Source organism: Canis lupus, chromosome X (assembly GCF_011100685.1).
Source record: "Canis lupus familiaris isolate Mischka breed German Shepherd chromosome X, alternate assembly UU_Cfam_GSD_1.0, whole genome shotgun sequence".
Lineage (NCBI taxonomy): Eukaryota > Metazoa > Chordata > Mammalia > Carnivora > Canidae > Canis > Canis lupus.
Window position 1 is genome coordinate 77420292 of NC_049260.1, and position 17633 is coordinate 77437924.

A 17633-nucleotide genomic window follows, 5' to 3' on the forward strand; every position below is an offset into this window, starting at 1 on the left:
CATTGGTCTAGGTGCTCCTGGCAGCAGGTGAAGGTGCACTGATCTGCACAAATTGAAGGGCACCCAGCAGCAGGAAAGATCTCACTGTCTTGTGTCCTCCCGGGGTCCACCTCTCCCAAAGGGAATGAAGGATAGCCTGCTTTGTCTGCTTCAGCATCCTCAGATGGAGGGCCCTGCATTGCTGGACCATGCTCCTGGGGTCCATCTGTCCCAAAGGGAATGGGGGACAGCTGCCTCCATCCATTGCCAGTCTCTAGGGTAAAGGGAACTCTGGTGCTGGTCCACATAACCAGCAGGCTTCTCCCAAATGGCCTGGAGGGTTGTAGTGCTCCAGCCCTTTACCGAGATCCGACTGTTGTTTGTGGTGAGCGTTCTCCTGGGCACCCCTACTCTTATTGTGTCTCTGGGAATATTTAGGTTTCACTGCCCTTCCTGAATTTCTGCTCTATTTCCCTGCTGAGCATTTTTCAGCCAGGGAAGACTCAGGCATGGATTTTTAAAGTTCTGTGGGCTGTGCTTTCTGGCCCTGTTTGTTGCCATTCCCCTTTTGGGCCCCATTTGCCTGGCTTGCCACAATGTCCCTCCCCCACCTATTTCACCTTCCTACCTTGTCAGAAGCAAAAACTTTTCTCTCTGTAACATTCCAGCTATTCTCTCTTTACATATCAGGTTGAATTTGTAGGTTTTCAGGATGTTTTGAAAGTTATCTAGGTAAGTTTGTGGGGCCAGGTGAGTTGAGGACCCCTACTCTTCTGCCATCTTGCCTCCTCTGTCTATCATTACTTTTATTATTTGATATGATTTCTGATCTTATTTACCTTCCTGTTTGACATTGAAATAGCACCTTCCCATTGATCCCCAGTAAGGAATCAGTACAGAATAACAGATTTTAAGGATGGGTCTGCTGTAGAACATACTGAAAACAGACTGAAAATGTATTTTTAAGGTCAACTGTTGAGATACAATATGAATACACATAATAATGAAAATAGCAGTTGAAACTTTAATGGTATATTCGATATATTTATGTAATAATGATTATTATTTATTGTTTCCTTCCTTTTGCCCAATACTAACATAAGTACTAAACCTATACTTACTCATTATTCCTCATTACAATCTATAAGGAGCAGGTATTTTTTACCAACTTTCAACATCAGGAAGCTGAGGCACAAGGTGGTCAAGGCTAGCAAGTTTAAAGGCTTAGATTTGAACACAGGCTGTATGGCTGCTAAGTAAATACATGTAACAGGATATGCTACTGCAGCTCATAACATAACATACAGCACATGGTTAATCACAGCAAAGTGACAAATCCAAGAAAGAAAGAAACAAAATGGATGTACTTTATTCGTTTCCTAGGCTGTTGTAATAAGTACCACAAACCAGTGACTTAAAACAACAGAAATTGAGTTTCTCACATTTCTGGAAACAAGGTGTAGAACCTTGCACACTGAGATAATAGGAAGAATCCTCTTTGTCTCTTTATGGTCTCTAGTGGTGGTCATACATTTCTGATGTTTCTTGCTTGCAGCAACATCACTCCAGTTTCTGTCTCTGTCATCACATGTTCTTCGTGACTGTCCCAATCTTCGATGGGATTTTCAACTTTGTATAACGCCATAAGTCATATGAATTAAAGCCTGCCTTAATGACCTCATCTTAACCTGATTACAACTACAAAGACATTATTTCCAAATAAGGTCTCATTCATAGGTACCTGGGCTTAGGAACTCAACATGATTTTCTGGGATGATACAACCAAAACCAGATACTTTGATTTTTCCCAGGTAACTAGACAGAAAATATTTCTTCAAAAGCAAAGAGGATGGATTAAAAAAATCAAAAGGAAGGTAGTGCCTACTTCTTCTCTGAGCCATCCCACTATACTCACAGACACAATGAAAGATAATGCAACAAATGTCCTGCCTATTATTGTTATTGGTAAATGGATCAATATAACATTTTTAGGTTTTGTCATAAACAAGGTCCTATATCCATTGATCTCGTCTTTTAAGCCTATGCTACAACAAGGACTGGAACTATTCACATTAGATGTATCCTGTGTGAATTCTGCATCCTAGTACTTCTTCAATGTCTCTGTGCTACAGAACATTTAATTTGATTTTGGGCCAAGATAATGCTGCTCACCAATCATGAATGATACAGGAACAGATTACCAGAGGCTTCATAGCCATGCTCATAGACATAAGAATGCCTTCAAGACAGAATGAGAAACTTTGGAGCTGATGGATTACCAATGGGCACTAGGATGATGTTGAGGAGCTCACTGTGAAAGACTTCCACTTCGAAGACATGTTCAAAAAATATTGCATGCTTCTACTTTTTGAAGATCAAGGAGAGTTTCCAAATTCAATCATGCTTAACTTTTAACTTTTAACCTCACTTCTAAGCACTGTACACTCTTGATTTCTTAAAATCCAAACAGCCTGCATTTGTCCTTCATTTTTTGTTAGTGTTTGTATACCGTTTTTTACACAAATAATGCATTTTCATTATTCAAAATGTAACAACTATAGATGAGCAAAGTAAAGCTTCCTGTGTTGATCATTTGGAGCCTACAGAGTAAACATATAAAAACTTTATTTAGATAAACTTTTCAGAGTGAAGGCCCAGAGACAACACAGACTTAACAAACCTTCTGTATTGATTAATAATGTCTAAATAAAGTCAGTGATGCTGAGACATGCCAGATTTGCAAGTGCCTTTGGGATCATGAAGTACAGGTTAAGTAATCTGAGGTCTTAATTTGGATTTCAGAATATATTAAATTCATTGACAAATTAGTGTTACTGTACTGTATATGGCTACTCAGTTGAGGATATGACCTGCTTTCCAAGTTACTGTGTATAAGAGACAGCATATCTATGTGAGAATGGGAAGAAAGCTATTGCTGGCAGACACATAATTAGCAGTTTCTCAGGAATAATTTCATATGGATCAACTGTCCCAAGGAAGAGATGACATTTGTACCAAAAGGGGGATAAAATTTGCATGTTGAATGCTGTAATCAAGAAGAAACAACTCTTGACTTAACAAATTAAACCATATAGCTATTTCTTTAAAATTTTGTAATTGATTGTGTGTCTGTTTCTATGTTCCTTCCAGCTCTACCACCTCCAGTATATGCTTACAGTTAGAGCTTACTCTCAGTTCAAACCAGAGGTGGTCCTCTATTCTCCAGTTTAGATATCCCAGAAAATGTTTTTAAAAATATATGTTAGAAAGTGATGGATACAGGAATGCCTGTATGGCATCCCAGTGGTTGACTGTCTGTCTTTGGCTCAGATTGTGATCCCAGGGTCCTGGGATTAAGTCCTGCACTGGGCTCAGTACAGGGAGCCTGCTTCTCTCTCTGCCTGTCTCTGCCTCTCTCTCTCCATGTCTCTCATGAATAAAGAAAATCTTTTTTAAAAAGAAAGAAAAGCGATGGATATGTATGGAATGTTCCACTTAATTGAAAATCTAGAAAGTGGGCTGACCCCATGATGTCATACTCCCTGCCTCCAACCTCTTCCCTTTCATGGAGGCTCCTGGTCTGAGACTCTCAGAACTACCATCCAGGATCTCACCACAAAGTAACATCACATTTATCTCCATTTTTGTAGTTCCTTTTAAATGGAAGTTCATTTTGTAAAGTGTATAAAAATATCATGAAATGATTTGTTACTATTTTACAAATTTTACTTAGAAAATTATATTAAAATAGAACCAATTGCTGTTGAACACAAATTGCATTGTACTCATTGATTTGTCTCATCCCTCATCACTATCAGCTGATGTACAGTGTGGACTGTTTGCAAGGTCCCAATCAGAGAACAGGGCATTCACTGTTACCTCACCCCAGTACAGGCTGCACACATTTTCTCCTACCCTGTGTCTGTTCATTCCCTGTCCATGACACAGGACACACCATTCTTTGATGTTCCAGCCTCTTTTAGTCACCTACCCCCTGTTCTGTCCTGCACCACTGTTGTACTACTTGCCACAGTTGTCCCAAGGTTACCACTGTACCCGGTGTTTTGGTGTATCTAGTCCCTGGAATATATGCTTTAATAATCTACTCTTATACCTACCAATTTTCCAGACAGAATTGCGATCAATCTTTATAGATTCAAGCCTTGAGTTCAGGAGAGATTATTATTTTTTGTTTGTACTCTGCAGACACAGCTCAGGAAAAACTTTGAAGATGCTGATCCTTTGGTGCCACCTTGTGACAAAAATATGAATCGCAGCTTGAACATCTCTAAGAAAAGAAAGTGGGAGGGAGATGTGATGGCATATTGGTGGGCGCTTTCTGTATGCTTTATATAAAGAGAATTATAGAATATCTCGTTTGCATATTTGGCTTCTTTTACTTGGACTAACGTTTTCAAAACTCATCTATTTTGTAGCATGTATCAGTAATCTATTCCTTTTTGTTTCCAAATAATAAGCCACATTTTATTTATCCATGCATTAGTGGGTGGACTATTTGTGTTGTTTCCATTTTAGCCACTATGAATAATGATGCTATGCATATTCCTATATTAGTTTTTATGTAGACATATATTTTCATTTGTCCTGGCTGTGTACATAGAAGTGGAATTGTTGAGTCACATAGTAACTTTGTTGAACTGTTTGTGGAACTGCCAGACTGTTTTCATGATCTTGACAGCGTTGACGAGTGTACACATAGGTTGTCATTTTTCTCCTATTTAGATTGCGGTTATGGGTTTGGAGAAAGGAAACCACAAAATTGGAGTCCCCTTTTCTCACCTCATATCTAGGAGGAGGTGCTACCCATATGACATCACTGGGTCACTGGAGATGCTGGCCTTCCTCACAGGGTTAGGATGGTGTTTGTCTAGTTTCTCCGGTGTACAGTAACTATTTTCTATTCACCTACTCTGTTCATTAGAAGTGAGTTCCTTGGTCTGCCCTGTCCTCAGCTGTGAGAGTCAGAAGAAAAGTTCACCTCATGGAGGCAGGGTATTTGCATAAATTTTTGGAATTTTTATAAGACCGTTTATATCTTGTGACCAATTTTTTTTATTAATTGAAACATTATATGTATCAATAAAGATTCATGTATACTTATTTTGTAGGTTTTTTTTAAATGGGGTGTTGGAGAAAATGGCAGAGGAGTAGGGGTTCTCAACTCACCTGGCGTCACCAACGTACCAAGATTACTTTCAAACCATCCTGAAAACCTAGAATTCAACCTGAGATTTAAAGGGAGAACAGCTGGAAGGCTACAGAGAAAAGGGTTTTTGATTCTAACAAGAATCATCAAGGGTGAAATTTACTTAGGTCGTGTTTGATATTCCTGACTCAGCCCACTCACACAGCCACTCTGCACTGAGCAAAATGACTAGAAGGAAGAACTTGCCACAAAAGAAAGAATCAGAAACAGTACTCTCTGCAACAGAGTTACAGAATTTGGATTACAATTCAGTGTCAGAAAGCCAATTCGGAAGCACAATTATAAAGCTATTGGTGGCTCTGGAAAAAAGCATAAAGGATTCAAGAGACTTCATGACTGCAGAATTTACATCTAATCAGGCTGACATTAAAAATCAATTAAATGAGATGCAATCCAAACTGGAAGTCCTAACGACGAGGGTTAATGAGATAGAAGAAAGAGTGAGTGACATAGAAGATAAGAAGATGGCAAGGAAGGAAGCTGAGGAAAAAAGAAAAACAATTACAAGACCATAAGGAAAGGTTCAGGGAAATAAATGACGGCCTCAGAAGGAAAAATCTACATTTAATTGGGATTCCAGAGAGAGCCGAAAGGGACAGAGGGCCAGAAACCATATTTGAACAATCATAGATGAGAACATCCCTAATTTGGGGAGGGAAACAATGAAAAATGGTGCCAACACTTTGGAACAGTTGATCAGTTTCTTACAACATTATTTCTACACTTACCATATGATCCAGCTATTGTACTCCAAATGCATTTACCCACGAGAATAAAAATATATGTCCAACAAAGATTATACAAATGCTTATAGCACCTTTATCTACTAAGGCCCAGATTGAAAAACAACAACAACAATATCTGTGACCAGTTGAATGGACAGAACTAATTGTGGTATATACACATAGTGGAACATTAGTCAACAATTAAAAGGAAGGAAATATTGATAAATGTCAATCTAGAAATAATTAGGTTGAAGGAAAGAAGAAAAAATACATTATATGATTCCATTCACATAAAATTATAGGAAAATAAAACTAATCCATAGGGACAGAAGATCAGTGGTTGCTTGGGAACGAGGGTGGGTGACATGGAGAGAGGTTGGAGAGAGGAAGATAGGGAATTACAAAGGGGTACAAAGAAGATTTTGAGGTGATGGATATGTTCATCTTGACTGTAGTACTGGATTCACAGGTATATATGTATATAAAAATTTATGAGAACATATGCTTCAGCTATTTTTTTTTATGATAGGCACACAGTGAGAGAGAGAGAGAGAGGCAGAGACACAGGCAGAGGGAGAAGCAGGCCCCATGCACCGGGAGCCTGATGTGGGATTCTATCCCGGGTCTCCAGGATCGCGCCCTGGGCCAAAGGCAGGCGCCAAACCGCTGCACCACCCAGGGATCCCTGCTTCAGCTATTTACAGTGTATTGTATGTCAACTATATCTCATTGAAGTATCTGATATATATTTATATATTTATATACTTAAAATTCTCTGATGCAATTAAATGAATTTGATGAAATATTCCAAGATTATGTCCTCACAATATTAACAGACCTAGATAGATCTTATAAAATTGGCCCACCCACATTACTTATAACCAAGTTGAAATCATCATTTGCAAAGAAATTTATCCATATACTTATAGAAAGTTGATGTTCATTTTGAACTGAAGTACAGAAATAAAAATATTTTATATTAAGGTAATAATTATAATATTTAATAGTATGGTTATTTTATGGAAAGATGATGAGAATCATTATTTTTCTTATATGAACTGGGATCCTCTTTTATGTTTGGAACTAGAGGAAATATGAGGAAATATGTTTGGGTGACTTACTCAGAAATACTTATTTTGAAATGTTTTGAATTTTTCTTCTGGTGGCTCCAGTAATGAAAATCAGAGAAAGAAGGAAAACAACCCACTGCTCATATACAAAGCTTAGCAAAAAATCAGTCTGTGGAAAAGGCATTGTCAGCTATTCTTCATTATTATGTGTAGTCAGCCTGACTTCTTTTTTTTTTCCCCAGCCTGACTTCTAATCACAATAAACTCTTAGCTTTTTGAGATCCAAACACCCTGCATTTCACCTTCAACCTTTTGTTAGTGTTTTTATATACTCCCTTTACACAAATAACGCATTTACATTAACAAAAATGTAAAGCTGTGGATGAGCAAAGTGAAATTCCTTGTGTTGTTTGTTTTGAGCCTACAAAATGATATTGAGCAAATGTATCAAAACCTTATTTAGATTAAGTCTTAATCAAAGCTATTGACAAATCAGTGGTGCTGTATATTACCTGGCTACTCAGTTGAAGAAAAGACCTAATTTCCCAGGTGTTCTGGATCAGAGAGTTTATCTATCTATGGAATAAGGGAAAGAGGGTACTTGCTGGCAGACACATAGTTAAGAGTTGTTCAGGAATATTTCCACCTGGATTAACTTTCCAAAGGAGTGGCAGGATGCCATTTCTATACCAAGATGTGAATGTAATTTCCCTGTTGAATGCTATAATCAAGAACAAAAACTCCTGACTCTACAAATTAAACCATCCCTTTTTCTCATTAAAAATATTGAAATGTGTGTTTATGTACTTCCATGTTCTTTCCAGCTCTCTCACCTATGGTATACCCTCACAGTTGCAGCTTAATCTCAATTCAGACCAAAGCTGACTTCCAATCTCAGGTTTAGATAGCCAGAACATGTGGCTTTTTTATATCCTAGAAAATTGATGCTTGTAGAGGGATTGAGTTATGTGAAAATTCAGAAACCCCACTGATCCCATGAAGTCAAGCTCTTAACCTTTATCCTTCCTCTCCCTTTCAGAGCCCCCTGGGAGAGATTGTAGAGTTGCCATCAGGGATCTAACCACGAGCTGACATCACGTTTGTCTCAATTGTTATGGTTATCGTTAAATGAAAAAGTATCTTTTGCAAAGAGAAAAAATATGAAATTGTTTTTTTACTATGACCAAATCTGCTTGGAAAATTTCTGTGTATATTAAAGTTGATCCATTTTCTATTGACCCCCAAATCCATCATGTTCACTGATCTCTCTTCTCCCCCATCACTGTCAGCTGATATGCAGTGTGGACTGAACTGAGGGCCCTTACCAGAGAACAAGGTGTTCACCCTCCATTGCCCCAACCTTGTCCATGCTGCCCAGATCGTCTCTCACTCCTTATGTATCATACCCTGTCCATGACACAGGACACAACTTCTGAGACCCCACTCAGTCACCCCATCCTTTCTTGCCCTGCACTGCCCTCCACACACCTGCCACTGACTGCCAAGTCATGTCACTGCCACCAAGGTGTTTAATCTTCTACAGGTCCTGAACTGTGTTTTTACCTTCTTTCTTTACACAACAGTTTTTTTCAGACTGAGTGCGAATCATTTTGTATACATTAAGAACCTGGGTTTTTGGAAGATTACTGTTATGTTTAAAAAATCTTTGTATACAATGGAATATTACTCAGCTATTAGAAATGACAAATACCCACCATTTGCTTCAACGTGGATGGAACTGGAGGGTATTATGCTGAGTGAAGTAAGTCAGTCGGAGAAGGACAAACATTATATGTTCTCATTCATTTGGGGAATATAAATAATAGTGAAAGGGAATATAAGGGAAGGGGGAAGAAATGTGTGGGAAATATCAGAAAGGGAGACAGAACATAAAGACTGCTAACTCTGGAAAACGAACTAGGGGTGGTAGAAGGGGAGGAGGGCGGGGGGTGGGAGTGAATGGGTGACGGGCACTGGGTGTTATTCTGTATGATAGTAAATTGAACACCAATAAAAAAATAAATTAAAAAAATCTTTGTGGAAACTTCTTCAGAAAGGTTTAAGGATCATGGTATATTGGTGCCAGCTTGTGAAAAAGCCTGAACTATAGCATAAACATAGAGCAGGAAAGAGGGACAAAAAGGTTATGACTCTCAGTAACCCAAAAGAGCTTTCTGAAAGTCGGAAAGGAAAAGGAAACTCCTTGGGTACAGCATATTGATGGGCTCTCTCTGGAGTTTATATAAATGGAATCATACACTATGCATTCTTTTGCATGTTTGGCTTCTTTTGCTTTGCTTAACATTTTCAAGGTCCATCCATATTGTGACATGTTATCAGTATTTCATATAGTTTTTTTCTTCTTTTTTCCTTTTCTTATCTTTTTTTAAAAAATAAGTTTTAAAATTTTAATCCCAGTATTGTTAACATAGGGTGTTATATTAGTTTCAAGTATACAGTATAGTGATTCAACAACTCTATACATTACTCAGTGCTCATCATAAGTGTATTTATCACCTATTACACCCATCCCCCCATCCACTTCCCCTCTGGTAACCATCTGTTTATTCTCAATACTCAAGAGTCTATTTCTTAGTACTTCATATCCTTTTATTGCCAAAATATATAGCAAATTTTAATTATGCATTTATTACTTGGCAAACATTTGGAGTTTTCCACTTTTGGCCATAATGAGTGATGCTACATATACCATATACTCTTGTCCAAGTTTTACTGTAGACACATGTTGTCATTTCCCCTGACTGTTACCTAGGAGTGGAATTACTGGGTCCTATGGTAAGTCTCTGCTGAAGCATTTTAAGTATTGCAGGACTGACAACAAAGGAGTAGTTAGCAGATGGAAGAGGGGGATGGGTGAAATAGGTGATGGTGATTAAGGAGTGCACTTGTGGTGAACACTGGGTGATGTATGGAAGTGTTGAATCACTCTATTGTACACCTAGAACTAATATAACACTGTATGTAAACTAACTGGAATTTCAATAAAAACTTAAAAAAAGAACTGCCAGAATGTTTCCATGATCTTGACATTCTTGAAGAATGCAGACATAATTTGTCATTTTTCTCCTGATTAGACTGTGGCTATGAGTTCTGAGAAAGAACACCACAGACTTGATGTGCTCTTCTTGTTACATCATATCTGTGAAAACAAGATCCCCACATAAATCACTAGGTCACTAAGGATGGTGACCTTCATCATAGGGTTATGGTAGAGTTTGCCTAACTTCTCTAGTGTACAGTAACTATCTTCCATCACCTACCCTACACTTTATAAGTTAATCGTTAAGTCTACATTGTCCTCATAGGTGAAAAGTACAATTAAAGTTTACCTTACGGAGTCAGGTTATCTACATATATTATTTGGTATAATTTGATAAAAATAGTTTGTCTCTTCTCATCTATTTTTATTAATTCAAACATTTATGTCAGTATTTACTCATGTATACTTATTTTGTAGATTATTTTTAATACACACATTTCAAAAAAAAGTTTTGCATCATGATTTCTATGGTGCAGAAAAATAACCTAATACTCAAAACACTACTAAAGAGTTCCCTACCTCCACCACTATATATCACCAGCATTGTATTGTCTAAGTGTGATATATTACTTGTAGACAATATATTTAACCAAAGCAGAATTTGGAACCACAGTTTAATTTCATATGAACTTATTACATACTTGGTTTTCTCGAGAAAGAAATAAAAAAAACAGTTCAGACAGAGGTTTTTGGAATGATGATATCAAATTATTGATAAACACAGAAGACATATTTGAAAAATCATTTTCAATGAAGAAAAAGTATGAACTATGTCATAGAAAATGTGTCCTTCATTTGAAAGTCCATTGTCTGAAGGACAGACAGCCTTCCAGTTTTCTGACCCTGACTCTATGGAAGTTATGTTACAATTCTAGCTTTTAAGTAACTGATTGCACAGAAATACAATCATTGTCTTACCCAAGCAATTTCATTCTTTCCTAGGAAAAGAAAATTATTTCCTTTTGGGGAAATACTTGTCTGCATCTGGACAATCATTCCAACATTTGTGATGTGTGCATATGACATGGAAATTGTTTTTGAGTTGGCAAGTGTAATTTCAGTGGAAACATGGAGGGAAACTGCCTCATTAGATGAGGGATGAAGACTGAGTTGGAGGGGAAGTGCAGATGGATGTGAACTGAGTATCAAGAAATCTTACAATATTGATGCAAAGGCAAAAATACATGAAAAGAAGAGAGTTACTGAAGATGTGGGGCCCAGGGAATTAAAGCATATTTTTAAATAATCAATTATAAAAGACTTGAACAGACTGAAATCTTAATGGGAAGGAGGCCTCTCTTCTTAGATTTAACAAATGAATTTACCACACTAAACTTTCTGTACTTTAATTCCTTGTTTCCATTCTGAAGAAACTTAAAACTTACCCAAAGGGATATAGACTTTCTTCTTAATGCCTGCTAATTGGATGGATGGACGAATGGGTGGATGGATGGATGCAGGAAGTGTCAAAAATGTGCTGGTAAGTCATGGATTTTTATGTTTCAGGACAGAGTTTTTAGGGCAGCTGATGAACCTGTGATGTTTGATTGTTAAGAGGATGCAGCTTCTCAGAACTCTGCAACTGATGTTTGTAAGATGGGAGGCATATCCCTGTAGAGGACCAGCCTAGGAATCTCAGTTGCTATATAAACCTGACATCACTGATAGGAATGTGATATTTTAATAGAGATCAGGTGGCCTGGCATGAACAGCACGTCCCACGTTCAGGTGTTTGGGACTCAGCTGTGGTTCTGGGTCCTTGCAGTGGGAGGGAAAGTGATCTGTCTTGGCATGTGAGAGAAAGGGAACCCAGATCCAAGTCATCTCTTTCCCTCTTTGAGACTTGGTACTTAGGCTGTCTCCTAGATAAGGCCATTGGGGTTTTGCCGGGTCACAGTGTGTGGGCCTGCTCCAGGGGCATCCTGGAGTTGTTTTTCTTTCAAGACAGGGGCGTGGGAGGGAAGACAGGTAAAGGCTGAACCCCCGCTTCCCCCTCTGTACAATGAGGATGAGAATACTTCACTCACAGGACTGCTGAGAACAGTCAGTAATACATACATGAGCAAACCATGGCCCTGACATTGGTTATTGTGGGATCGTGAATGTCTGTATGAATTCAGGCCATGTCTTATTCCTTTTCAATTTTATTGTTAAAGGATCAGCAAGTCAAAGAAATAGAAAAAGGCTGTGAGAAGCCCATTGTAACGTGTGGCTGTTATGACCATAGCCTAAATATATTAATGTCATTGTCATTACCTAGTGCCTAGCTTGGTGGGGACACAGCTACTCCAGTAAAGCATAGTGACAGATGGATCTATCTCTCCCTGTGCAGCTCCTCATGCTGGTGTTTGAGCTCATATCAGGTGCCTGATGGAAGAGATGGAAGCTGGTTCTGGGGATATGTATCCTGATGGCTGCGGAAGCTTCTAATCTAGATTCAAGGGCAGCAGTCTTCAGGAGACTCCAACACCTCATGATTTATGAAATTTCATTTTCTCTTCTTTCTTAGGATATCAATTGTGCTTTTTTTTTTCTTTTTAGAGGTTACCCTCGGGTTTGCAATATACATTTACTAAATCCAAGTCTACTTTCAAATAATACCATACTGCTTCACAGGGAAAACAAGTATCTTACAATAAGAAAGTAAGCCTAATTCTTTCCTCCATCCCTTGTATCATTGCTGTTCATTTCATCTATACATAAGAATATATCAGCATATATATATTTATATACAAGCATATGGAATTGACTATATTGTTGCTGTTTTAATTTTGAATAACCTATTATCTGTTAGATCAATTAAAATAACAAAAAGAATGTTTTATTTTACCTTCATTTATAACTTCAGAAAGGATTTTCCTTTCTTTACGTAGATCAGAGTTTCTGACCTACATAATTTTTTTCTAAGAAGTAACAGAAGTTACTTCTTGCAAGACAGGTTAACAGGCAACAAATTTCCTCAATTTTTGTTTTTCTGAGAAAGTTTATCTGTTTCTTGTGAAGGATGATTTTGCAGATACAGATTTTAGGTTGATGCAAATGTTTGCTCTTATACTAAATATTTCACTTTTGCTTTCATGGTTTCTGAGAAGTCATAATTCTTTTTTTTTTTTTTTTTAATTTATTTTTTTATTGGTGTTCAATTTACTAACATACAGAATAACACCCAGTGCCCGTCACCCATTCACTCCCACCCCCCGCCCTCCTCCCCTTCTACCACCCCTAGTTCGTTTCCCAGAGTTAGCAGTCTTTATGTTCTGTCTCCCTTTCTGATATTTCCCACACATTTCAGAAGTCATAATTCTTATCTTTTTTCCTCTATAGGGAAAGTGTTTTTTGCCTATGGCATCTTTCAGGATTTTTTCTTCTGTACTTGTCTCAACTTTAAACATTTACTAAAATGAGTATGGATTATTTTTATGATTAAAAACTCTATCCCTTAAAACCTCTGCTACTTATAAAATACTTCAGTTAAAAAGCATTATGAGCTTTAAAATTAACCAAGGTTAGGAAAATGTTTATACTTTCTTCTATGACATGCTTATCATTCCCCTGCATTTCTTTCTCATTTTACTCCAAGTAAGAGCTTTCCTAATCAAAATATAGTATTCTTTTATTTATAGTATGATTTCATTACATAAAGATGTACACGTGTACACACACATATACATATAAACAAAGTAGGCCCCCCCCCCATTCTCTGGCTTGCTAATTAATCATTGTGTGTGCATACATACATATATGTTTTATAGATAATATATGTGTATATATAATTTATTTATGTGTATAGTGTGCATATACATGTATATATGTATGGTGTATATTTATATACACACATATACAGAAAACCTGATCACTAATCTCAAGAAAGTGAGAAGTTCAAGGGGAAACATCTTTCAAGATCCTGGCACACTACTGGATGCATCATCCACAATGTCAATTTTTGCTTCTTTTCCATCCCAATTGCTCTTAGCTTTAATAGTCATGTTGTTTCCTAACCCATTTATTTCTGCTTTTACTTTTAACTTTTATTCTCATTTGAAGTTTAGGTTGTTATTCTTTATCATGCTGTTTGAATTGGATATTTCATTCATTTACTTAGTTTTTATTCATATAGGTATTTTTTTTCTTTTTTTTCATATAGGTATTTATAATTTCCTTTATTTCTAATTTTATTAAGATATGATTGAAATACAACACTATATGAGTTTAAGGAGTACAACATAATGATTTAATGTATGCGTATGTTGCAAAATAATTGTTATAATAATTTTAATGTCCATTACTTCACATAGTTACAATTTTTATTTCTTGTGATAAGAACTTATAAGTTCTACTTTTTAGCAGCTTTTCAAGATACACTACAGTATGGTTATACTGTACTTTGCATCTCCAGAACTGATTTATTTTATAATTGGAAGTTGTACTTTTTGACCACCTCTATCTTTTCTTAATAGTATAATTAACATATAATAGTATATAAATTTCAGATGTACTCAGTGATGATTTAATATTTGTATTTTGCAAAATGATCACCATAATAAATCTATTAATATCCATCACCATACATAGGTAAAATACATATTTCTTTGTAATAAGAACTTTTAAGATCCACTCTCTTAGTAACTTTCAAATATTCAGTATGAGATTATTAATTATAGTCAACGCGCTGAACATTGTATCCTCGTGACTCATTTATTCTATAACTGGAAGTTTCTACCTTTTGGCCTGCTTTACCCATTTTGGCCACTCTCCACCCCTTATTATAGGTATTTATGCTTCAGAACATCCTTGATTGTTTTAGCTAGATACTGATATGTTATTTTTTCATTACCATTATCCTAATCAAATTCAGCAATCTTAATCTATATTTTTATTGGGGCCCAAGATTTGTTTAACACTCCAAATAGAATCAATTTTCATAAATGTTCTATGTTTTCCCAAAAAGATAGTATTGCCTAATAGGCTTCATAATTCAGTGTATCTATGTATAAAATATGCCTTTGGGATTATGTTGCTTATGTTATGTCTTCTCTACAATGACTAAATATTTTTCCAGTTGATCATTTTGGATTAAAGGAAATTTGTTAGAATCAACTATTATTTCTGTGTTTCTTCTACCCCTTGCACCTACTGTAGTTTTTTCTTTGTGAATATTTTGATGTATTATTTGGTATACCTGTACTAAAATCTCACATCTTCCTTTTGAATTTTAGTTGTTAGCATTAGAAATTGATTTTCTGTCTTTTACCCATTTTGATCTCAACTCTACTCTCCAAGATCAAAATTATAATTACTTCTTTCTTGTTTTTTTTTTAAGATTTTATTTATTTATTTGTCGGGGGGGAGGAGGGAGAGTACAAGCAGGGGAAGTGGCAGGTAGCAGAGAGAGAGGGAAAGTAGACTCCCTACTGAGCAGGGAACCTGATGTGGGGTCCATCCCAGGACCCTGAGATCATGACCTGAGCCAAAGGCAGACGCTTAAATGACTGAGCCACCCAGGCACCCATGCTTCTTTCTTATTATTGACAATTGTCTGATATATATTTCCGTATTTAAAATTTTTTAACCTCTGAATTCCTTTTCTGTTAGGTATTGTTTTGAATGAAGCATATTTTTGGATTTTTCTTCAATAAGCAATTTGAAAACATTTCTTTTACTAGGGGAGTTAAGCACTTTACACTTACTTATATAATCAATATCTTTGGTAGTTTATGTTCTATTGTGTCCCATTGTTCATAAACTTATAGAAGTGATATATTCTTACACCAGACTGTGTGCTTCATTTGTTTTCCTTTTTTATTTAGTATTTATAACAGTTGTTATTTTGTTCTTGTGGTACTCTTATACTAAATCTTTAACAACCCCGTTTAATATCATTGATATAGAACGAAGTCTTATTAATAAATAGAGAAATGGTCAATGATGTGAACAGGTTATTCACATAGTAAGCAATATAAATACTCATTAGCTTTAAAAAAGTGCCAATTACACTACATAAAGGGATGCAAATTAATATGCTGAACTATGAGGCTGAATGAAAAAGATGTTTCTTAGGAGTATGTATAATGTATTAATTTGGGCAAAGAATATATGTAAATGAATATATTTCGTTTATATATATATAAAATAAAATTCTAGCTTTTGAGATGTGCGTGACACTGGAGTAGTGACTTACCCTTTGTGACCTTGAACTTGCCTATCTGTAAAACAGGCATATTTAGGTTTACTTTGGAAAGATGTTATGAGAAATGAGCAAACCTTTAGAAAGAATCTCATATATAATATTTCACCAAGTATATGTATAGTCTTGGTTGTGTTCCTCCACTCACAAAAAAAGATGCTTGAAAATGAACATCTTGTAGAGATCATTCAGATAGAACAGAGGGAAAGGAAATATATACATATTTATATGAGGGATAAGCTTTGGTCATATTTATTTATAGGATGAATTACCTAAAGATGGTGGAAGTGAAAAGGAAATCATCATCTCTATTTTTTTAATGATAAATTTATTTTTTATTGGTGTTCAATTTGCCAACATACAGAATAACACCCAGTCCTCATCCCGTCAAGTACCCCCTCAGTGCCCACCACCCATTAACCCCGACCCGCACCGTCCGCCCCTTCCACCACCCCTAGTTCGTTTCCCAGTGTTAGGAGTCTTTATGTTCTGTCTCCCTTTCTGATATTTGCCACACATTTCTTCTCCCTTCCCTTATATTCCCTTTCACTATTATTTATATTCCCCAAATGAATGAGAACATAATAATGTTTGTCCTTCTCCAATTGACTTATTTCACTCAGCATAATACCCTCCATCCATCCACGTTGAAGCAAATGGTGGGTATTTGTCGTTTCTAATGGCTGAGTAATATTCCATTGTATACATAAACCACATCTTCTTTATCCATTCATCTTTCAATGGACACCGAGGCTCCTTCCACAGTTTGGCTAATGTGGACATTGCTGCTAGAAACATCGGGGTGCAGGTGTCCCGGCGTTTCATTGCATCTGTATCTTTGGGGTAAATCCCCAGCAGTGCAATTGCTGGGTGGTAGGGCAGGTCTATTTTTAACTCTTTGAGGAACCTCCACACAGTTTCCCAGAGTGGCTGCACCAGTTCACATTCCAACGAACAGTGCAAGAGGGTTCCCTTTTCTCCCCCCTCTCCAACATTTGTGGTTTCCTGCCTTGTTAATTTTCCCCATTCTCACTGGTGTGAGGTGGGATCTCATTGTGGTTTTGATTTGTATTTCCCTGATGGCAAGTGATGCAGAACATTTTCTCATGTGCATATGGGCCATGCCAATGTCTCCCTCTGTGAGATATCTCTTCATGTCTTTTGCCCATTTTATGTGTTGGATTGTTTGTTTCTTTGGTGTTGAGTTGAATAAGTTCTTTATAGATCTTGGAAACTAGCCCTTTTTCTGATATGTCATTTGCAAATATATTCTCCCATTCTGTAGGTTGTCTTTTAGTTTTGTTGACTGTACCCTTTGCTGTGCAAAAGCTTCTTATCTTGATGAAGTCCCAATAGTTCATTTTTGCTTTTGTTTCTTTTGCATTCG

The 17633-nt window shown here is 36.7% G+C and overlaps 1 pseudogene; it reads left to right on the forward strand.

Moving 5' to 3' along the window:
• Positions 1-219: 219 nt before the first annotated feature.
• LOC100683047 lies at positions 220-2394 on the forward strand (annotated as a pseudogene).
• Positions 2395-17633: the final 15239 nt, after the last annotated feature.